The 23,556-nt window shown below is 40.7% G+C and overlaps 1 long non-coding RNA gene across 1 annotated transcript; it reads left to right on the top strand.

The window, feature by feature from the left end:
- Positions 1-17,693: 17,693 nt before the first annotated feature.
- Positions 17,694-21,227, top strand: LOC118476876 (uncharacterized). Its single transcript, XR_004857670.1, has 2 exons — positions 17,694-18,876; positions 20,791-21,227. It is a non-coding gene; the product is annotated as an uncharacterized lncRNA (long non-coding RNA).
- The last annotated feature ends 2,329 nt before the right edge of the window (positions 21,228-23,556 follow it).

The raw sequence follows: 23,556 nt of genomic DNA, 5'->3' as shown, positions 1-23,556 counted from the left end.
GTAAACTCCCTTATAAGAGGAACATCTCTCACCTTGGTGGTTGGGTTGATTGAGATATTATTTGCTATTGCATCAGGAAGTTCTGATCTCATAATAGAATACAATATGACTTCTTTCCCAACGTAATAAAATATGCAAAATAAGATTACAAAGCTTAAATAATGAAACATAAATATGAAGTGATAGATGAGAAAATTACAGGATTATCCTCTACATTTTGAGACGATCCATGATTTCTTTGAGGTATCATTGTTGCAATGTGTTGCCTGCTTCATAGTAGAGGTGCAAAAAGGGTGGGAAAAGGGGAATCATTACAAGTATCAAAGATAAAAGCCAAATTAAGTAGTTTTTTCCAGTGGAGATAGTTTTAATCAGCAGAAGATGGAAAAGTTAAGGCTAGATATTATCACTGACCATTGGATGTGATTCAAGAATCTGTCATCGCTGCCTGTCGGCACGCACTCCTCGCCAGCAGCCCGTCCGCACTCGTCCTCACCGGCGGTCGCCCACACTCGCCCTTGCCGGTAGCTCACCGCACTACTACTCGATGATAGTCGACCGCTCGCAAGTCGCCGCCGTCCCTGTCTTCTGTGATTAAAAGTATATCAATTTAATTTTGTTTTAAAAATAAAATGCATGGAAAAATGTTAAATAAAACAATGATGGTAAGATATAGGTGGATGGCTAAGCATAATACAACACACAATAATAATAATAATATACAAGAGGTTGTAGTTTTTACATGGCATAAATCTGTATAGATGATTTTCTCAAAATAAAAGTTGACTTCTCTCTATATCAACAGTAGCAAACTAGTGGTGTTTAATGACAACGTTAAAAAAGACAATCACCTCTCTTTCTCATGCTAATTGCTAGATAGTCTCCTTGCTGCACAAATCCTTGCTTCATTCTATTGCGGGTCACCAACTCAGCATCACCCTCATTCTCTGTTCCTCATCGCGGCTCATAGAAATCTCAAAACCCAACCAAGCCAGCGTCCACAAATAGAGGAGAATCACTGCTTCCTCCATCCGCTCCATATCCTTCGCCCCATCCCGCCGTGGCACGTCTGCTTAGTGGCTGCACGGAGGCACCTATAGCAAAACTGGTGCTGCTGACAATAGCGGTCTGGATGAGAATGAGATACTGCATCGCCGTGCTGCTGATACATTATGCTTTGCTGTTCAGAGTCTCAACAAAGCTAAATTTTCCTTTCGGTTCCGTTGCGTGCTATTGAAATGTTTTTTCTGTCTTAAATGGACCCCACAGAAAGGTAATGGGCTCAATTTGGGCAAAATAATAATAGACTAATAGTAAGGGTCATCTTCATCATCGCGCACAAGAAGGATGCCAGTGATAGGTTCCCCATTGCCAGCGACAATAACGACAGTGTCGGGGGCTAGAGGCAATGGTGGACCTAGGATTTTTACATAAGGTGTGCCACAACAAAATTTCCATTTAGAATTATATCTAATGTACATATAATTTTATAGTAAATTTGGTAAACAATTCGATATATAGATATAAAGTTTGACATTCAACAGTTAAACATGAAAGTTGCATACATTAAACATAAAGATTGCAATAATACTACTTATTTGGCCTGCGCTTCCTCAACGCCATAAAAGTTTCAATTATATCTTCTTCATTCACTTCTAAGAAAATATCCCTCTCGATGTATGTAACAAGACAATCATCCAAAAGACTATCACACATCTTGTTTCTCAATCTAGTCTTCACCAAACTCATTGCAGATACTGCCCTTTCAACACTTGATGTCACCACCGGCAAACAATGGCGGAGCACGACCCAAAAATAAGGTATGGCAATGGTAAAGACATATCTTGCAGTAAAACAAAAGTTTAGTACAAAACCATCATTAAGAAGTACCTTAGATGAAGAATTCCTTGTAGATTATATGTCAAATCAGCAATTTAACCAAATATAAGCTGTCAAACAAAGAGGAAGCATAAATTATCATTAAAATAAAGAGCTAAATTTAATACAAGATATTCAAGTAGACTCTAGTGACACGTGACATACCGATAATTATAATTATTTTAGTTACGTCTAGGAGACTTTGGTAGTTGCATATTCCTATTCTTCTTCTTTTGAAATGCCTTTTTAATAGATTCAAGATCAATTCCTTTGAATATCTCCCTCTCAATATACACCACTTCGACGAGTAATAGGATGTGTGTTGCTAGCATGGCTAAAATAGCTCTTCAAATCTACACGTTAAACTTAATTAGTCCTACTCCCACTACGAAATATGAATAACTAAAATATATAGACAATATTGTTACACATAATACAACTACCACTTCATGGAGCCTTTCTTTTTACCGACCTCGCGTAGCTTAAATCCATTGCAATCAAGCAGGCTAGCGGAGAGCAAGCAGCCAAGTAAGCAGGCTAGCGGAGAGCAAGCAACCAAGCCAAGCCAAGCAAGCTAGCGCGGTTATGCTCAAGTAGGCAGCAAGCTAGCAGCGAGGCTGAGAGTGAAAGGGAAATGGACCTAATCATTTCCTCTAATCAATTTTGGTGGTTGACGTCCAACACAAACCATGTGAACTAACTAGTTTGTCTATATATCATTTATCTCAGGTGCATAAGGTTCAACACAAACCAAGAAAGAAATTTAGTTAGGGACATAATCAAAATTGGAGCAAAGGACATAGAGTATGCTAAAAAAGGGTGTGCACCGGACACTTTTCGGTGCGCCAGGCCAGCAGCCAGCGAACCAGCCACTCTCGGGGTTCTTCTGGGCGTGCTCCACTATAATTCACTGGACTGTCCGGTGTGCCACCGGACTGTCCGGTGAGCTAGCGGAGCAACAGCTCCCTGTGCGCCAACGGTCGACTAATTAGATGAACAATGATGAACAGTACCGCGACAGAAGTCAGAGCGCAGAAGTCAGAGGTCACCGGACTGTCCGGTGCAGCAAAAAGACAAACGGCTCCAACAGTCAATAGCTCCAAACCCTAACGGACACGCTGACGTGGCGCGCACCGGACAGCGAACAGTGACTGTCCGGTGCGCCACCGGATTGTCCGGTGCGCCCATCGCCAGCAGACTTTGCCAACGGCTAGGAAGTGGTTGGGGGCTATAAATACCCCCAACCACCTCATTCAAAGCCACCCAAGCATTCTGAAGTTTTCGTTCATTGCAAGAGCAAAGTCCGACACTCCAAGACACAATCAAAGCAGTCAATCCACTCCAAGTTCCCAAAATCAACTCTAGCGCTTAAGGGCTTGCGAGAGGATCATTTGTGTTCATTTGTTGCTCTTGTCGCTTGGATTGCCTTTCTTCCTTCCTCATTCCTTTTCTAAGTGTTTGTAAAGCTAAGCAAGAGACACCTAAATGTGTGGTGGTCATTGTAGGGTGTTAGTGACCCGTTTGATTAAGAAGAAGGCTCACTCGGTCTAAGTGACCATTTGGAAAAGGGAAAGGGTTGAAATATACCCGACCTCTGTGGTATCCTCAAAGGGGGCTAGGTTCTTTAGAACCAAACCTCGGTAAAACAAATCACCATGTCTACTCGCCTTGATTCTCGCTTGATTTGTTTGCCCTCTTTCCTATCTCTAATGTTTCCTTGCTAGTATTGATTTGAGTTTGCTCACATACGTCATCCGCACCCTTTGAGTAACTCTTAGCAAGAGAAACAATCTTTCGGACTTGAATTTAATTCTAATGCTAACCCCGGCCTTAGTGTGTGTTTAAAGTTTATAAATTTTAGGTTTCGTCTATTCACCCCCCCTTTAGGCGACTTTCAATTGGTATCAGAGCCAGTGCTTCATTAAGAGTCTAACCAACTCGAAGTGATGTCTGGAGATCACGCCAAGAGGGAGATCATGACCGGCGACAAGCCCACAGGCTCGGGGAAGACTCTTTCAAGAGAGTCCGGCAACAAGTACAAGGAGGAATCCTCTTACTTCATCAAGTCACATAGGAGGGGTGACAAGAAGAAAAAGAAGATGAAGATGGTGGTCTACTACGAGACCGACTCTTCAACACCCTCCACCTCCAGCACCGAGTCGTCCACTACTTCTAAGCGCCATGACTGTAAGAAGTATAGTAAGATGCCCCTACGCTATCCTCGTATTTCAAAGCACGCTCCATTACTTTCCATACCCCTAGGCAAACCACCATATTTTGATGGTGAAGATTATTGCACGTGGAGTGATAAAATGCGACACCATCTAACCTCACTCCACGAAAGTATTTGGGATATTATTGAGTTTGGAGCGCAGGCACCTCAAGTAGGGGACAAGGACTACGACTCGGATGAGGCCGCCCAAATTAGGCACTTCAACTCCTGATCAACTTCTATACTCCTCGCCTCCTTGTGTCGAGAGGAGTATAATAAGGTGCAAGGGTTGAAGACTGCCAAAGAAATTTGGGATGTCCCCAAAACCACGCACGAAGGGGACAAGGTGACCAAGATCACCAAGCGCGAAACGATCGAGGGAGAGCTCGGTCGATTCGTCCTCAACAAAGGGGAAGAGCCGCAAGCCATGTACAGCCGGCTCAAAATAATGGTGAATCAAGTGCGCAACCTCAGGAGCACAAAATGGGATGACCATGAAATGGTCAAGGTTATTCTTAGATCCCTCGTATTTCGTAATCCTACTCAAGTTCAATTAATACGTGGGGATCCTAGATACAAACAGATGTCTCCCGAGGAGGTGATTGGCAAGTTTGTGAGCTTTGAACTTATGATCAAAGACTCCAAACACATTGTCAACTTGGAACAAGGCTCCACCTCTACACCCGAGGTGCAACCCATTGCACTCAAAGCAACAAAGAAAAGAAGGAGGAGTCTACACCAAGTAGGCTTCCAATCAACGCCTCCAAGCTCGACAACGAGGAAATGACGCTCATCATCAAAAGCTTTCGCCAAATCCTCAAACAAAGGAGGGTGAAGGACTACAAGCCTTGCTCCAAAAGGGTGTGCTATCGATGTGGTAAGTCCGGTCACTTTATTGCTAAATGTCCATATTCTAGTGAAAGCGATAGGGACGAAGACAAGAAAGGGAAGAAGAAGGAGAAGAGATATTACAAGAAGAAGGGTGGCGAGGCGCACATGAGGCGGGAATGGGACTCCGACGAGAGCTCCACCGAATCCTCCTCCGACAAGGACACCGCCAACATCGCCGTCAACAAGGGACTTCTCTTCCCCAACGTCGGCCACAAGTGTCTCATGGCAAAGGATGGCAAAAAAAGAAGGTACACACTAGAAGTACCCCCCCAAATATACTACATCTAGTGATGAGGGTAGTTCTAGTGATGATGAAAATGATTTAGTTTCTCTCTTTGCCAACCTTAGCATAGACCAAAAGAAAAAATTGAATGAATTAATTGAAACCATTAATGAGAAGGATGATCTCTTGGAATGCCAAGAGGACTTGCTCGTTAAGGAAAATAAAACAATTATTAAGTTGAAAAATGCCTATGCTCTAGAAGTAGAGAAATGTGAAAATTTGTCTAAGGAGCTTAGCATTTGCAATGATGCAATTTCATGTCTTAGAGATGAAAATGCTAGTCTAAATGCTAAGATTGATGAATTGAATGTTTGCAAACCATCTACATCTACTGTTGAACATGTTACTATTTGTACTAGATGTAGAGACATTAATGTTGAAGCTATTGATGATCACCTTGCTATGATTAAACAACAAAATGATCACGTAGCTACACTAAATGCTAAAATTGCCGAGCATGAGCTAGAAAATGAAAAATTTAAATTTGCTAGAAGCATGCTCTATAATGGGAGACGTTCTGGCATTAAGGATGGGATTGGTTTCCAACATGGGAACCAATACAACACCAAACTTAATGCCCCCAAGAAATTGTCTAACTTTGTAAAGGGCAAGGCTCCCATGGTTCAGGATAAAGAGGGCTATATATTATATCCTACAAACTATCCTGAGCATAAGATTAGGAAAATCCATGCTAGAAAACCTCACACTATTTCTCATCATGCTTTTATGTATAAAAATGAGGCTTCTAGTTCTAGACATTCCAGTCATATCAAAATGCTTAAAAAGAAAATTCCTAATGCATCAAATGAGCATAACATTTATTTAAGCCTTTTGATGCCTCTTATGTTATAACTAACAAATCTGGCAAAGTAGTTACTAAATATGTTGGGGGCAAACACAAGAGTCCCAAGACTTGTGTTTGGATACCCAAGGTGCTTGTTTCTAATGTCAAAGGACCTAAGACCGTTTGGGTACCTAAGAACAAGGCCTAAATTTGTTTTGCAGGTTTATGCATCTGGTGGATCAAGTTGGATAATCGATAAAGGGTGCACAAACCACATGATAGGGGAGAAAAGGATGTTCTCCTCATACGAGAAAAAATGGAGATCCCCAAAGAGCTATCACATTCGGGGATGGAAATCAAGGTTTGGTCAAAGGTTTTGGTAAAATTGCTATATCCCCTGACCAATCCATTTCTAATGTTTTTCTCGTAGATTCTTTAGATTACAATTTGCTTTCTATTTCTCAACTATGCAAAATGGGCTACTATTGTATTTTTACTGATATAGGTGTTACTGTCTTTAGAAGAAGTGATGATTCAATAGCATTTAAGGGAGCGTTAGATGGTCAGCTATATCTAGTTGATTTTAATGATAACAAGGCTGAACTAGACACTTGCTTAATTGCTAAGATTAATATGGGCTGGCTCTGGCATCACTGACTTGCCCATGTTGGGATGAAGAATCTTCACAAGCTTCTAAAGGAAGAACACATTTTAGGACTAACAAATGTTCATTTTGAGAAAGACAGGATTTGTAGCGCATGCCAAGCAGGGAAGCAAGTTGGAGTCCATCATCCACACAAGAACATCATGATGTCTGATAGGCCGCTCGAGCTACTCCACATGGACCTATTCGGTCCGATCGCTTACATAAGCATCGGCGGGAGTAAGTACTGTCTAGTTATTGTGGATGACTATTCTCGCTTCACATGGGTGTTCTTTTTGCAGGAAAAATCTCAAACCCAAGAGTCTTTAAAGAGATTCTTAAGACGGGCTCAAAATGAGTTTGGATTGAGGATAAAAAAGATAAGAAGCGACAATGGAACAGAGTTCAAGAATTCACAAATTGAAGGATTTCTTGAGGAAGAGGGGATCAAGCATGAGTTCTCTTCTGCCTACACACCTCAACAAAATGAGGTAGTGGAGAGAAAGAATATAACTCTATTGGACATGGCAATGACCATGCTTGATGAGTACAATCCACCGGACTGGTTTTGGGCAGAGGCGATTAACACAGCCTGCTACTCCATCGACCAGTTATATCTTCACTAAATCCTCAAGAAAACATCGTATGAACTCCTTACTGGTAAAAAGCCCAATGTTTCCTATTTTAGAGTCTTTGGGAGCAAGTGCTTTATTCCTATTAAGATAGGTAGAAGTTCTAAATTTGCTCCTAAGGTAGTAGAAGGCTTTTTACTAGGTTATGAGTCAAACACAAGGGCATATAGAGTCTTCAACAAGTCCACTGGATTAGTTGAAGTTTCTTGTGACATTGTGTTTGATGAGACTAATGGCTCACAAGTGGAGCAAATTGATCTTGATGAATTAGATGATGAAGAGGCTCCGTGTATCGCACTAAGGAACATGTCCATTGAGGATGTGTGTCTAAAAGAATCCGAGGAGCCCACACAAGCACAAGATCAACCATCATTTTCCATGCAAGCATCTCCACCAACTCAAGATGATGACGAGGCTCAAGAAGAAGAGGATGAAGATCAAGACAATGAGCCACCTCAAGAGGAGGACATTGATCAAGGGGGAGATTACAATGAAGACAAGGAAGATGAACAAGAAATTAGAGATCAAAGACTGCCACACCCAAGAGTCCACCAAGCAATTCAAAGAGATCACCCTGCCAACTCCATTCTTGGATAGAGGATGCACTAAGAGATCTGGATTGGGTGGTGGCAATGCAAGAGGAGCTCAACAACTTCATGAGGAATGAGGTATGGCATTTAGTTCCATGCCCTAATCAAAATATTGTAGGTACCATGTGGGTATTCCACAACAAGAAAAATGAGCATGGAGTGGTGACAAGGAACAAAGCCCGACTTGTGGCAAAGGGATATTCACAAGTAGAAGGTTTAGATTTCGATAAAACCTATGCACCCGTAGCTAGGCTTGAGTCAATTCGTATATTACTTGCCTATGCTACTTACCATGGCTTTAAGCTTTACCAAATGGACATAAAAAGTGCTTTCCTCAATGGCCCTATCAAGGAAGAGGTCTATGTTGAGCAACCTCCTGACTTTGAAGATAGTGAGTACCCTAACCATGTGTACAAGCTTTCAAAGGCGCTTTATGGGCTCAAGCAAGCCCTAAGAGCATGGTATGAATGCCTAAGAGACTTCCTTATCACTAATGGCTTCAAAGTTGGAAAGGTCGATCCTACTCTCTTTACTAAAATTGTTGCAAAAGACTTGTTTATATGCCAAATTTATGTTGATGATATTATATTTGGTTCTACTAACAAGTCAACTTTTGAAGAGTTTAGTAGTATCATGATACAAAAATTCGAGATGTCTATGATGGGGGAGTTGAAGTACTTTCTTGGATTTCAAATCAAGCAACTCCAAGAGGGCACCTTCATCAACCAAACTAAGTACATTCAAGATATACTTAAGAAGTTTGGAATGAAGAATGGCAAACCCACCAAGACACCCATGGGAACAAATGGGCATCTTGACCTCGACACGGGAGGTAAATCCGTAGATCAAAAGGTATACCAGTCGTCTCTACTCTACTTATGTGCATCTCGATCGGATATTATGCTTTCAGTATGCATGTGTGATACCCAATTTTCTGAAAAGAAGTTAAATGTATTTTTCCCTTTTCTTTCGTGATCTGTGTAGTTGGGGTTGGAGTTTTTTAGGAAGCATTCACCAATAAAATAGTATAATACTTGTTGGATTTGTGCGTTGGGGTCGGGAGCAGACGTGAGAGCGAGTTTGGGCCGTGGATCTCGATCCGGCGGTGGGGAGCCCATTAGTTTCCCCCCCTAAACCCTAGCCGCCCCCTCCCTCTCACTCCCCCACCCCTTTGGCCGCCCCTCCCCTCTCTCTTCCACTCTTGCAGCCGCCCCAATCCCTCTCCTTCTTCCCCAAGTGATTGCAGCGCCACCCCTCAACCCTAGCCCCCCCCACCTCTTCCTCTCCAAGGTGGAGCCTCCCCGCTTGGTGTCCGTCGTGTGGGTGCGAGTCTTCCATGGGAGTTTGGAGGGAGGAAGAAGGAAGAAAAGAAGGAGGAAAGGAGGAACCCAAGGTGATTTTCGTGATCATTTTGTTGTATTTGTGCTGCAATCCAATTGGTTACATGTTTACCTATGCGATTTGGTAGAGGTGCTGTCCAGAAATTTAGTGTGTGGACGAACAGCAGTAGTTCTAGTGATTTCTGGGAATTTTTCGTGGGCAATTAGTAGGGATCTGTGGGAGAATCATGTAGAGCTTTGTCATACCTTTCCAACGAGTACTTATGCGCTCGATTTGGAGTTATAATTTAGGAGATATCGTTGTTTGAATCCGGTTATGTTGCTGTCCAAAAAAAAACAGATTTTTCAGGTGGGTGAACAGCAGTAGTATTAGCAGTTTCTGGGAATTTTTCGTGGGTAATTAGTGTTAACCAGTATGATAATCATGTAGGGCTTTGTCTTATCTTTCCAATAAGTACTTATGTGCTTGATTTGGAATTATATTTTAAAAGATATCGCTGTTTGAATCCGGGTATGTCGCTGTCCAAAAGACAAAAAAACAGATTACAGGGTTCATCTTGTGGACTGTTTTGGGCTAATTAGATGTTGGAATTTAATTATAAATTGTATACAAAACTTGTGGGGAATTTCATGTAGATGCCTCTGGAGTTTTTGTTTGTTACCACTGCTGTCATAATTTTAAAGTTATGAAATTATTAAGCAGCGCCGCTGCAGTTTAGTGGGTGTGGGGAGAGATGTAACCCGCGGCGGGGTTTGAGTTTGTGCGTAGGTGCGGCGTCGTTTATGAGCCTGATTATGTGAAATTGGTGCACTAAGTTGTGTGTCATAAACAGGTGGTGGACTTCCGGATCGTACTTAGGGATTTGCCCGAACTTCCGGTAAAGGCAAGTAAATACAGTGGTGGTTGCTACCGTTTGGGTTGCATCCTATTCCCTGACATTGAGTATGCATAAGTTTTAATTATGTTAATCATTGAATTCTATGATGAAGTTTATTTGTTTGGAAGTATTAATTCTCAATTGTCTAATATTGTGGATGATCATGATTTGGTAATGATATATGTGGTTGATTCCCATCTTGGATGAAGTTGAAGTATTTTTTTGAATCACGTTATATGAAGTGTTGTAGGCATGACATGCTCATCGCATCATCCATCTTGCATTTTGAAGTTATGTCGTGATCTTATGGTCCGACCGTACCGGTACATTTTTAGCATCGTACGTTGCCCGAGGAGGGGTACGATGCGGCTTCATATCCTTAGAGGTATGAAGGCAGAAGTCATCCTTGCATTTGCAGACATTTGCACTCATGAGGTATATATGAAGTGTGACATTACTATGTTACTATTGTGGTTTCTACCTGCGAGGTGTGGTGACTAGGTGTGTTGTACGTTGTATACGTGCTGCACCTTCGTAATAAGAAGGTTGTGGAATCAAGTGGTGGTAAAACAATGTTCTTATGTGGTTAAACAGTTTGATATTATTTTACTTGCTGAGATGTGTCATCTCACTCTTGCATTACTCAATGCAGGTACTTGATACATGTTGGGAATGAGGGGAGTAGCAGCACGTCCACTTTCACTCTCACAATAACGCTGCCCAGGCGCAGCCATGATTTAATTAGAAACTTATTGTCAAAGGAAGTTTGTTTTTTTAACTAGTCGTGCGCACTAGTAAATTCACTTCATGTCGTATGTTTAACTTCTCTTTGCTAGCCGATTAATAATACTTAGTATGCTTTTGTCATGATATATGTTTATACACTGTTGCCCCCTCATTTATGCAATTTTGCAAGGGGGATGCTGCCGAAATTTTATATATAAATGTTAGAAGTGTTGTTTAGTAGCATTCCGGGGTGTTGGTGGACCCTGGGGTGTTACAGTTGGTATCAAAGGATATGCTTTAGATTCTACGCAATTTGAAGATAAATTTGACACACTTGCACATATAGGAAGGGTATGGGTTCGTATCTCTTTCATATTAGTATTTTATTGTATAGATGACTAGAACTTCCTTACTCCAAATCCCTTTATGGTTTGATGGGGTATGTCGTTAACGACGTAATGCTTGATATGATATGTTACTTCTATTTAGTATTGGTTTCTTGATGTGGTTGTTATTGAAGATATTATGCAAGTGAAGCTACTAATGTACTTGTTTTATATACATATCATCATGATGTTTTTTTTGGGATGCAATGTTTTCAAATCTCTGAGCTAGTACCATCATATATTTCTATATGCTTGATTGTGGATGTTTTTTTCCCAAAAGGATTCTTGGGTTCTTGTACTTATAGGACCAATTGTTTATTGAGCTTGTGTATAGTGGGTCTAATCCGACTTGGTGTAGTGTGAAAACACTATATAATTAGTTTTATGGTGTTGTTGAGTTTGATTGACTGTTGGGTTACAACCCAACTTATCAATGTAATATTTCCATGGGTGCAATGCTTTGCGCCTCACTTTTTTTAGGCTAGTGTGGCTACTTGCTAACTTGATCTTAGTATAAAATTGGTTTGTCTCTATAGAGCAGATGCAACGTTGTAATGTCTATGAAATCTTTAGACTGGTAAAACTCGAGTGAATTTGTGACATGACGTAGATTGATAAGTCCAACCATGTCTACCTGATAGGTTTTCTTATTATGTGCAACCTTATTTTTAACAATAAATAGGGTGGTTTCAAGTGGATTTTATGTCGTGCATGTTTTCCTTCTATGGCTTGTTTCAATAGCCATAAAGGCTATGCATATTTTTTTAGTTGTTGCAGGCTAGTCATGTGGGCGATATTGACAACCCGTTTTATATTTTTTCTATTTGCCAACATTGTATGGCAGTTTGATTTTTTTATGAGCAGTTTCTCTATGCATGCTTGTTGAATCATTATTTGGACCGCTTTATCTTAAACGAAGTCAATGCTTAACTGGGAGTTGCTTATGTTTGTTAGTCATCGATCTCTTTAATGATGGGGTTGTTGCATCGGATTGAGATTTTTCTTATATGAATGATGGTTTGATAGATCATGTATGTCTACTACTTTGAATGCATCCTGTGATATCACGAAGTACAAATTGTTCAAGTGCAGTAATAGTAGGTTTTGTTGTATGTGAGGTTAATCAAGGTAGTTTGGTTATGTGGATTGTCTTATGGACGTCCAATTACTCCTGTTGAGCATAGTATCGTGTTATTATTTTAGTATTGAAAGTAATATTTATGAAGCTTTTGCATGAGTCTGTGTCAAGAAGTACATTAGTTTTTCTTGTTATCCCTCCATTGCTTTATGAGTATTGCAAATTTTATCTCTTTTGAGAGGAGGAAAAGACGTTACATGACATGAGCACCATTTGCTTCACATCAACAGAATAGTTGTGGAGAGCTCTAATAGTTGGATTCTAGTGTAATAACAACCATGTTTTATAGTGCTAGAGACGGGTATGTTAGGTGTTTCATACATTGTCGATACATGGATGTTTGACCTTAGTGGCATTAACAAATGAGGTTGTTGAATTCGTTGATTGTGGTGCTTAGTGTTCTAACCTATTAGGTAAAGTGTTGCTTAAAGGCTTTGGGGAGTTGCATCCCCATTTGGTAGTGGAAAATCCTAATGTTGGTCGCACCTGCCAATGCCTTGGGTTTTATTTTATATTGTTTTTTTATTATGGGTAAGGTGTTGTTTTGTTTTGTGAGTCATTTTAAATTAGTTGGAGGCTGAATCAGGCTTCACTTATCTAGAATGTTTTATAGTAGGTTTCTTCATCTTTGCATAGGATGCTCAATCACCCAGTTTGGTCTAAACATTTGAGAGTTATGGGTTTCCTATAGCAGCCTTAATTTTGTACGGAAGTATAGACATTGAATACGGTAAATTTTGGGTTTTGTTGGATTATGAAAGTTTTAGTAATTTCATGATCTTCCCAAAGAGTATTGGTTTATAATTTTCATTGCATATAATTGGAGTTAGGCTACTCTGAAGTTGTTGCACCGTTGTGTCTGAACTTTAGGTGTCGTTAAAACCACTAATAAATCGACCGCGTTTTGATAGTTTCAGAGCCCAAATTTGGGAATTCTCTTTAAGAAAAACTTTTAGTTTTCTTAGTACCTTTTAATGGGTATTTACTTGTAATTGTCTGTTAAATAGATTGGGAGAGGTGGTTGTCCGGATATAAGTCGAATCTCTGATGTGCAGTATCTCAGGCTGAGTTTAGCTGTAGGTCATGCAGAGTTGAGGGCTATAAAGATAAATTTGGGTGGAACTTTATTGCAAAAGTCGTGGACAATTTCCAAACTTTTCCAACGCGTGTTCGTTGTAGTTTTAAGTTGAGTATAGCAGGAGTTATAGTATTTTGAATTTTAGTTGTCCATTGTTTCTAACCTATCAGTTTTGCAACAAAGCAGTTGCATTGTTTTATCGGTTTGGAAACCAATTCTGAGACACTCATTATAATAAAAGTTTTGGGGAATGTTATAATCTTTTCAATGAGTTTATATTTGTAAAATTTTGTTAGATGCAGAGAGTTATGAGGTTTTGAATTTATGGGTCATGTTCCGTCAGGTTCTGGTGGCAGATCATGTATGTCACCTTACAAGCCAAATTAAAAAAATGGAGATAAAAAACTTTGTTTATCCTTTGAATACAAAAGTTGTAGGTCATGAAGTTTAGATGATTTTACAATATTTCTTTGTTATCATTGCTTTTATAGTGAAAGAGGTAGAGACAGAATGAGCATTTGTGCTGTTGATTGTCAATTTTCTATTTAGGGATATTTCTTTGGGAGATTGGTTTAGTTATGGTGAGCTCTTTCGCAATCCATGTTAATTATGTTGTATGGTGGGAGGGAATAGATGTAGTGGTTGTGATAGTTATCTTGTTATTGTATATGTGGAGCGTGGGCTAAAACAGAGAGATAGCGAGGGATATTTGAATAGGCCAGTACGTATTGTTGTGAAGCCATGTTTTCTGGTCTTGGCGTGTTTGCGTAATTATGAAATAGTTACGTCGTGTGAAGTCTAGGTGGAGATGCAGATTGTCTGAGTTATTGGATGGATATATGGGCAGGCACAGTATACTTAAATTGATTCTTGCTTGCATGATGTGAGATCAGGCTTAAAATGATTTAAAAAGTAAGCATATTGCTTCTACCCTTATGTTGGGTCTAAGTGTCTCGTAATGAAGAACCTAAAGTTATTAGTCCTTCGATGAACGCTTAATCTTAGAAGAGTATAGAACCTGAATAAATCTATTGCTTGTTGTTTGGGACTACATGACCATTTTTGGTTATGCCGCTAGTTCAATGAATTACACCATGTTTTCGGTAGAGGTGTTGTATATAAAAAGTTGTAGCCAACTTCTTCATCTTACTTGTGTAAAATTTCATGACCATAGGTCTAGTAGTTAGGAGTTATGATTTTTCTCAAGTCTAGTCTTGGAATCTGTCCAGATTCTGTACAGATTTCGAAACTGATCTTGTTTGCCCAAGTTAAACTTCGAATCAGTTCTTATAAATTATAAAGAAGTGGTAGTACTTTCCTTGAGCTTTCCAACAAATTTTGGATCACCCTTTTTGGTGACCTATAAGTTAAGCTACATCTGTTTTAATTGGAATCTTTGAATCTGTCCAAATTTGGACAGCAAAGCCTTTCTTATGTCTTTTGATCTTGATATGCATTGAATTAACCTGATAGGTTTATAAATGAAATATAGACAATTTTACTGGCTTTCTAAAAAGTCTAAGAGCGCCTGAATGGGATGAATGAGACTCCAATTATGGATTTTTGAAGTGAGTAGTTGAATTCTGTTCAAGTCTGGACAAAATTTACGTTTCGCATTGTTTGGCCTTTCTAAGTGTCAAATCTTGTGGTGATGATAATACCAAGGGTATAGTGGACTTTGTAAGCTTTCCATAAAGTCCTAGTTTACTTCTATTGGATGAATATTTTGTGAGTTATGAGGAAAACAAATAACCGTTGTGCTGCTGTCTAGAAATATGCAAGCATTAAATTGATCTTTTGAAGTTACTCTTGTTTGGATAGGTTTGGTTTAAGCTATTTGAGCACAGCATGTATTGCATTCATATATATATATTTATTGAAGTACTTGCATGTGTCAATGTTGATTTGGTGTTAGGAAAGCTTTGTCCGAGTTATATAGGACCGTCTACTATCCTAGCCCGAGTTGGCAGCTTGGCTTAGCACCTACAATTGTCGGAGTCTATGACCAGAGTACACCATATATTCCATGTCTTTATGTTGAGGAAGTATTTGCGGAATCCAGACCATCAAATCGAGCTAGAGCCGATTCCTGTGTAGCAAGACCAGACTCTAGAGTGTCGTCTGCTGCGTATCTTAGAATCCTAGGAGCTTGAGGAGCTGATGCGGCAGAAGTACCCGAACCTTTCTTTATGTGTGACTTTTGTTGATTTATTGATCTTTCCTTGTCGTTCTGATAGAAGCGTCGGAATTCGAGGTCGAATTCTTTTTAAGGGGGGTAGAGTGTGATACCCAATTTTCTGAAAAGAAGTTAAATGTATTTTTCCCTTTTCTTTCGTGATCTGTGTAGTTGGGGTTGGAGTTTTTTAGGAAGCATTCACCAATAAAATAGTATAATACTTGTTGGATTTGTGCGTTGGGGTCGGGAGCAGACGTGAGAGCGAGTTTGGGCCGTGGATCTCGATCCGGCGGTGGGGAGCCCATTAGTTTCCCCCCCTAAACCCTAGCCGCCCCCTCCCTCTCACTCCCCCACCCCTTTGGCCGCCCCTCCCCTCTCTCTTCCACTCTTGCAGCCGCCCCAATCCCTCTCCTTCTTCCCCAAGTGATTGCAGCGCCACCCCTCAACCCTAGCCCCCCCCCACCTCTTCCTCTCCAAGGTGGAGCCTCCCCGCTTGGTGTCCGTCGTGTGGGTGCGAGTCTTCCATGGGAGTTTGGAGGGAGGAAGAAGGAAGAAAAGAAGGAGGAAAGGAGGAACCCAAGGTGATTTTCGTGATCATTTTGTTGTATTTGTGCTGCAATCCAATTGGTTACATGTTTACCTATGCGATTTGGTAGAGGTGCTGTCCAGAAATTTAGTGTGTGGACGAACAGCAGTAGTTCTAGTGATTTCTGGGAATTTTTCGTGGGCAATTAGTAGGGATCTGTGGGAGAATCATGTAGAGCTTTGTCATACCTTTCCAACGAGTACTTATGCGCTCGATTTGGAGTTATAATTTAGGAGATATCGTTGTTTGAATCCGGTTATGTTGCTGTCCAAAAAAAAACAGATTTTTCAGGTGGGTGAACAACAGTAGTATTAGCAGTTTCTGGGAATTTTTCGTGGGTAATTAGTGTTAACCAGTATGATAATCATGTAGGGCTTTGTCTTATCTTTCCAATAAGTACTTATGTGCTTGATTTGGAATTATATTTTAAAAGATATCGCTGTTTGAATCCGGGTATGTCGCTGTCCAAAAGACAAAAAAACAGATTACAGGGTTCATCTTGTGGACTGTTTTGGGCTAATTAGATGTTGGAATTTAATTATAAATTGTATACAAAACTTGTGGGGAATTTCATGTAGATGCCTCTGGAGTTTTTGTTTGTTACCACTGCTGTCATAATTTTAAAGTTATGAAATTATTAAGCAGCGCCGCTGCAGTTTAGTGGGTGTGGGGAGAGATGTAACCCGCGGCGGGGTTTGAGTTTGTGCGTAGGTGCAGCGTCGTTTATGAGCCTGATTATGTGAAATTGGTGCACTAAGTTGTGTGTCATAAACAGGTGGTGGACTTCCGGATCGTACTTAGGGATTTGCCCGAACTTCCGGTAAAGGCAAGTAAATACAGTGGTGGTTGCTACCGTTTGGGTTGCATCCTATTCCCTGACATTGAGTATGCATAAGTTTTAATTATGTTAATCATTGAATTCTATGATGAAGTTTATTTGTTTGGAAGTATTAATTCTCAATTGTCTAATATTGTGGATGATCATGATTTGGTAATGATATATGTGGTTGATTCCCATCTTGGATGAAGTTGAAGTATTTTTTTGAATCACGTTATATGAAGTGTTGTAGGCATGACATGCTCATCGCATCATCCATCTTGCATTTTGAAGTTATGTCGTGATCTTATGGTCCGACCGTACCGGTACATTTTTAGCATCGTACGTTGCCCGAGGAGGGGTACGATGCGGCTTCATATCCTTAGAGGTATGAAGGCAGAAGTCATCCTTGCATTTGCAGACATTTGCACTCATGAGGTATATATGAAGTGTGACATTACTATGTTACTATTGTGGTTTCTACCTGCGAGGTGTGGTGACTAGGTGTGTTGTACGTTGTATACGTGCTGCACCTTCGTAATAAGAAGGTTGTGGAATCAAGTGGTGGTAAAACAATGTTCTTATGTGGTTAAACAGTTTGATATTATTTTACTTGCTGAGATGTGTCATCTCACTCTTGCATTACTCAATGCAGGTACTTGATACATATTGGGAATGAGGGGAGTAGCAGCACGTCCACTTTCACTCTCACAATAACGCTGCCCAGGCGCAGCCATGATTTAATTAGAAACTTATTGTCAAAGGAAGTTTGTTTTTTTAACTAGTCGTGCGCACTAGTAAATTCACTTCATGTCGTATGTTTAACTTCTCTTTGCTAGCCGATTAATAATACTTAGTATGCTTTTGTCATGATATATGTTTATACACTGTTGCCCCCTCATTTATGCAATTTTGCAAGGGGGATGCTGCCGAAATTTTATATATAAATGTTAGAAGTGTTGTTTAGTAGCATTCCGGGGTGTTGGTGGACCCTGGGGTGTTACAGCATGTGTGCAAGGTTCCAGGCAAATCCAAAGGAAGTTCACCTTAGGGCCGTGAAAAGAATCATGAGATATTTAGTATACACTCCTAAGTTTGGGCTTTGGTACCCCAAGGGATCTACCTTTGATTTAATTGGGTATTCAGATACCGATTATGCCGGATGTAAAATTGATTGAAAGAGCACATTATGGACTTGTCAATTTCTAGGAAGATCCCTGGTGTCTTGGGCTTCAAAGAAACAAAATTCGGTAGCTCTTTCCACCGCCGAAGCCGAGTACATTGCCGCAGGCCATTGTTGTGAGCAATTACTTTGGATGAGGCAAACACTTAGGGACTATGGCTACAAATTGAGCAAAGTCCCTCTCCTATGTGATAATGAGAGTGCAATCCGCATGGCGGATAATCCTGTTGAACACAGCCGCACTAAGCACATAGACATCCGATATCACTTTTTGAGAGATCACCAACAAAAGGGGGTATCGAAATAGCTTATGTGAGCACCCACAACTAATTAGCCGATATCTTTACCAAGCCACTAGATGAAAAGACTTTTAGCAAACTTAGGAATGAGCTAAATATACTTGACTCTCGGAATTTTGATTGAAATGTTGCACACATAGCTAATTCTTATACGTTTGACCATGTCTCTTTCATTTGGTACAAATGCATATTTCTTATTCTTCTTGTGCCAAGGCTAAGACTAATGTGCTTTCAAGTGTATTTCTATACTTAATCTTAGATTGAAAGGGAAATGGAGTATTCGACAAAGACAAGGCTTCCACTCTAACTCTGACGATATCATTTATCCTTTGCCATTACTCATGTAACTCTCAAAGGTATGACCCTTCACTCATACTTGTTCTACCATTTGGGAGAAAATATTAGGCCCCAAAGGGGGAGAAAAACCAAAAAGGGCTCTCAAGTTCTTAGTTTTTGGCGATTAATGTCAAAGGGGGAGAAAGTATTAAGCCCAAAGCAAAAGGACCGCGACCACACCACCATTTCAAAATTTTCACTAATGTTTATTTCAATTGGTTTTCACTAATGTTTATTTCAATTAGTACTTGAGTTAGCCTCAAAATGAATTTTCAAGTGGTATCTAATTTTCAATTGGTATTCTTAAAGTCAATTTTCAATTGGTATCTCATTTATATGAAAAATTTTCAATTGGTTTTTGTCATTTCAAAAACCCTCTTGAAAGCTAAGGGGAGAATTCATTCAGGGGGAGCTTTTATTTAGTCAAAGGAAAAGCATTTGAAATAGGGGGAGGAATTTCAAATCTTAAAAATGCTTCTTGCAATCATATTCCTATATCTTTGACTATTTGCAAAAGATTTTGAAAGGATTTTTCCAAAGGATTTGCAAAAACAAATAAGTGGTGCAAATGTGGTCCAAAATGCTAAATAAGAGAAAAGCAATCCATTCATATATATGAAGTCTTTCATTGGTATAACTCTAAGTAACCTATGCACATCTATATCAATTACAAACTAGTTACATTTCTATACTTCATATTTGCTTTGGTTAGTGTTGGCATCAATCACCAAAAAGGGGGAGATTGAAATGGAAATGGACCTAATCATTTCCTATAATCGATTTTGGTGGTTGACGTCCAACACAAACCATGTGGACTAACTAGTTTGTCTAGATATCATTTATCTCAGGTGCATAAGGTTCAACACAAACCAACAAAGAAATTTAGTTAGGGACACAATCAAAATTAGAGCAAAAGACATAGAGTGTGCTGAAAAATGGTGTGCACCGGACGCCAGGCCAGCAGTCAGTGAACTAGCCACTCTCGGGTTTCTTCTAGGCGCGGTCCACTATAATTCACCGGACTGTCCGGTGTGCCACTGGACAGTCCGGTGAGCCAGCGGAGCAATGGCTCCCTGCGCGCCAACGGTCGACTGCTCAGACGAATAGTGATGAACAGTGCCGCGATAGAAGTCAGAGCGCAGAAGTCAGAGGTCACCAGACTGTCCGGTGCAGCAAAAAGACAAACCGCTCCGACGGTCAATAGCTCCAAACCCTAACGAACGCGCTGACGTGGCGCGCACCGAATAGTGAACAATGATTGTCCGATGCGCCCATCGCCAGCAGACTTTGCCAACGACTAGGAAGTGGTTGGGGGCTATAAATACCCGCCAACCACCTCATTCAAAGCCACCCAAGCATTCTGAAGTTTTCGTTCATTGCAAGAGCAAAGTCCAACACTCCAAGACACAATCAAAGCAATCAATCCACTCCAAGTTCCCAAAATCAACTCTAGTGCTTAAGGGCTTGTGAGAGGATCATTTGTGTTCTTTTGTTGCTCTTGTCGCTTGGATTGCCTTTCTTCCTTCTTCATTCCTTTTCTAAGTGTTTGTAAAGCTAAGCAAGAGACACCTAAGTGTGTGGTGGTCCTTGCGGGGTCTTAGTGACCCGTTTGATTAAGGAGAAGGCTCACTCGGTCTATGTGACCGTTTGGGAGAGGGAAAGGGTTGAAATAGACCCGACGTTTGTGGCCTCCTCAACGGGACTAGGTTCTTTAGAACCGAACCTCGGTAAAACAAATCACCGTGTCTACTCGCCTTGATTCTCGCTTGATTTGTTTGCCCTCTTTCCTCTCTCTAACGTTTCCTTGCTAGTATTGATTTGAGTTTGCTCCCATATGTCATCCGCAACCTTTGAGTAACTCTTAGCAAGAGAAACAATCTTTCAGACTTGAATTTAATTCTAACACTAACCCCGGCCTTAATGTGTTTTTAAAGTTTATAAATTTCAGGTTTCGCATATTCACCCCCCCTTTAGGCAACTTTCAGAGAGGCGGCGACTCAGTAAGGCACAGGCGCGCGGCCGTGCTCGGGCAGCTGGCGGCCGGCCAGGCAGAGGCGGTCGCGAACGGAACGATGAGCAGATGGCTCGCTTGTGCGCCTGCGATACTACAGTTGTGCCTGTTGCGCGGCCACAGAGGGGAAGCACTAGCAGGGAGGCTGCGACTGGGCTGAGTTGAGGTATGGCGTGGGCTATACTTGGCCATAACAGGCCCTCCGCCCCTACTGGCAAAAGCAATACCAATTTGAGAAGCAAATAAACCATATCAAACACCTTATGTCTCTTTGTTTCAACAATCTTACAAGATTAGTTATGTCTTTGAATCTATTATCTTCTCTTGTGCCATCAATATAATTGTCAAGTTGCAAGTCAAGTTTTAACAAGTCGGTGCTTGACATGTCATTAGGATAGAAATCAGCTAGCTTTCATACCTTCTGTGCATCAAAAGAAGCAAAAGAGTTGGAAGGATCCAAGGCTGACATACCAGAAAGCAGCTCCATATTAGCCTGACTAAACTGACTATGAAGCTCTAGGCTAATTTGATCAATGACCCCAATATATACTTCTCCTCTGAAATGGGCATCATTGGTTTGGTTATGAACAAATTGTGATGATCTTCCATAAGGCTTATAATTTCCATCTATAGCAGGAACTTGGATGTCATGTTTGTTGCAAAATGAAGTGATTCTTTGAATGAATTGACCCCAACCATCAAGCCTTAATCGTTGCATTCTTCTCTTTGCCACATTAACAAGTGAAATTGCATTAATAATATCTTGCTCCCTTCTTTGCAAACACACTGATAGATCATTTGTATATCCAAGAATAACAAACATTAAGTGTGCATCAAAAAGAAAGTCAAATGACTCAAATGCTCCAAGCATAGAATGTATCCTTGTCCAATCACTTCTAACTATAGTATACTCTCCAAGAATCATGAGAACATATCGGATTACAGGATACATAGTAATTATGTTGCATATAGTTTTGTAATAAGAGCCCCATCAAGTCTCACCAGGCCTAGGCAACCCCATCTCTTGATTCAATCCTCTCCCAGTTTCAAGTTCACCACATTCAAGTGATTTCGTGAGATTCTCAAGTCTAGCATCTCGAAGCATACCATGACGCTTACAAGAAACTCCAACAATATCCAATAAGAGATTTATTTGATCAAAAAAAACACACAATCATTATTTCCCTTGGCAACAACAATAAGAACTAGTTGGAGTTGATGTGCAAAACAATGGATATAATAAGCAGAAGGTGGCTCTTCCATGATCATTGTTTTCAATCCTTTAATATCACCTCTCATGTTGCTAGCCCCATCATAACCTTGTCCACGAATTCATGTCAAAGTCAAGCCATGACTAACAAGTAAAGCTTCAATTGCATCCTTAAGTGATAAAGAGCTAGTATCATCTACATGAACAACTCCAATGAAGTGCTGTCACACCCGGTTTTAGAAGGCAAACCGAATGCGAACCATGTACATGCTAGGATCAGAACTCACGTACACAGTGATTACATAAATGAACATCATCGCATAGTGCTCGAATAATAACTTAAAAGAGTATTAACTTATTACATCACAGAGTCAGAGACATCCACATAGTCATCCAAATAATGGGTAAATCAAAGTGCTAAGCGAAACGCAGTAAAGATAGGGCCTTCACAGGCAGCTGACTGGGGTTTGCCGCCAACCCACACCTAGAACTCGTCGTAGTCTTGGAACTCCTGGAAGTCTCCTTCCACGACTTCGTCTTCTCCTGAGCAGTGGTTGCAATGTGGACAACATGGTGTTTTGTGGTAAAGCAAGGATGAGTACACATCAACGTAATCAGCAAATGCCCCGTTTGGCTGAAGTGGACTAGCTTTTTATGTGGGGTTAGGCTCAAGCGGTTGCTTTTAGTTGGTCAGGTATTTATTGTTAGTAGAAGCCAGATTTTATCGTAAAACCCAAGTTATAATCCCAAAAAGTACCTCATCAGAGAGGAAATACTAGAATACATAATTAAAGTCACCGTCATTAACCATCATCACTAAAGTCATCATCTAAGGTGCATCCGAAGTATCTCTAATCAAAGAGGATCCCAAGGCTGCTCTTAACCGTGAGCACGGCTGATATATCAGTTTCATTACCCTCTGCAGAGGTCGCACACTTTACCCAAGAGCCGTGATTCCCATTTTGCCCGGGGATCATGACTCCCCATTGATCACTTCCTAGGTGGTCCGGCAGGGTATCACTACGTAGCATTTACAAAGATTCCCTAGAGGTCATAGCCCCCCGTTAGGTTTCTCCAGTTTGATAAACACAGTACCCCTCCCCGCAGGGGGGTGACTAACAAAAGCAAAACGAAAGAACCTCGGCACCCAGCCTCGGCAGAGCAAGCACTGTGCCTGGACCCCATTGACGGCACGACGGCGAAGCAACTACACCTCTAGTTCCTCTAATTAATTAGCTAAGGGCGCCCCATTTCACCCTCATGGTTGCACTGTTATCCCGGGTGGTCTCTCAACGAACAGGTCCTTACGGAGAGGTACTCGGGAAACAGCCCGAGTCCCCTAAAATATCACAAGATCATCGGGACAACATCATCGTATCATAAATATTCACATCATGTTTGTTGATTAAGTTAAAGCAATAGCATAAAGCTAACCATAGTAACCCAATAGGTAATCAAGTATAAGGTAAATACAAAGCT

This window comes from Zea mays, chromosome 4 (assembly GCF_902167145.1).
Source record: "Zea mays cultivar B73 chromosome 4, Zm-B73-REFERENCE-NAM-5.0, whole genome shotgun sequence".
Lineage (NCBI taxonomy): Eukaryota > Viridiplantae > Streptophyta > Magnoliopsida > Poales > Poaceae > Zea > Zea mays.
This window is presented reverse-complemented; position numbering and strand designations above follow the sequence as displayed.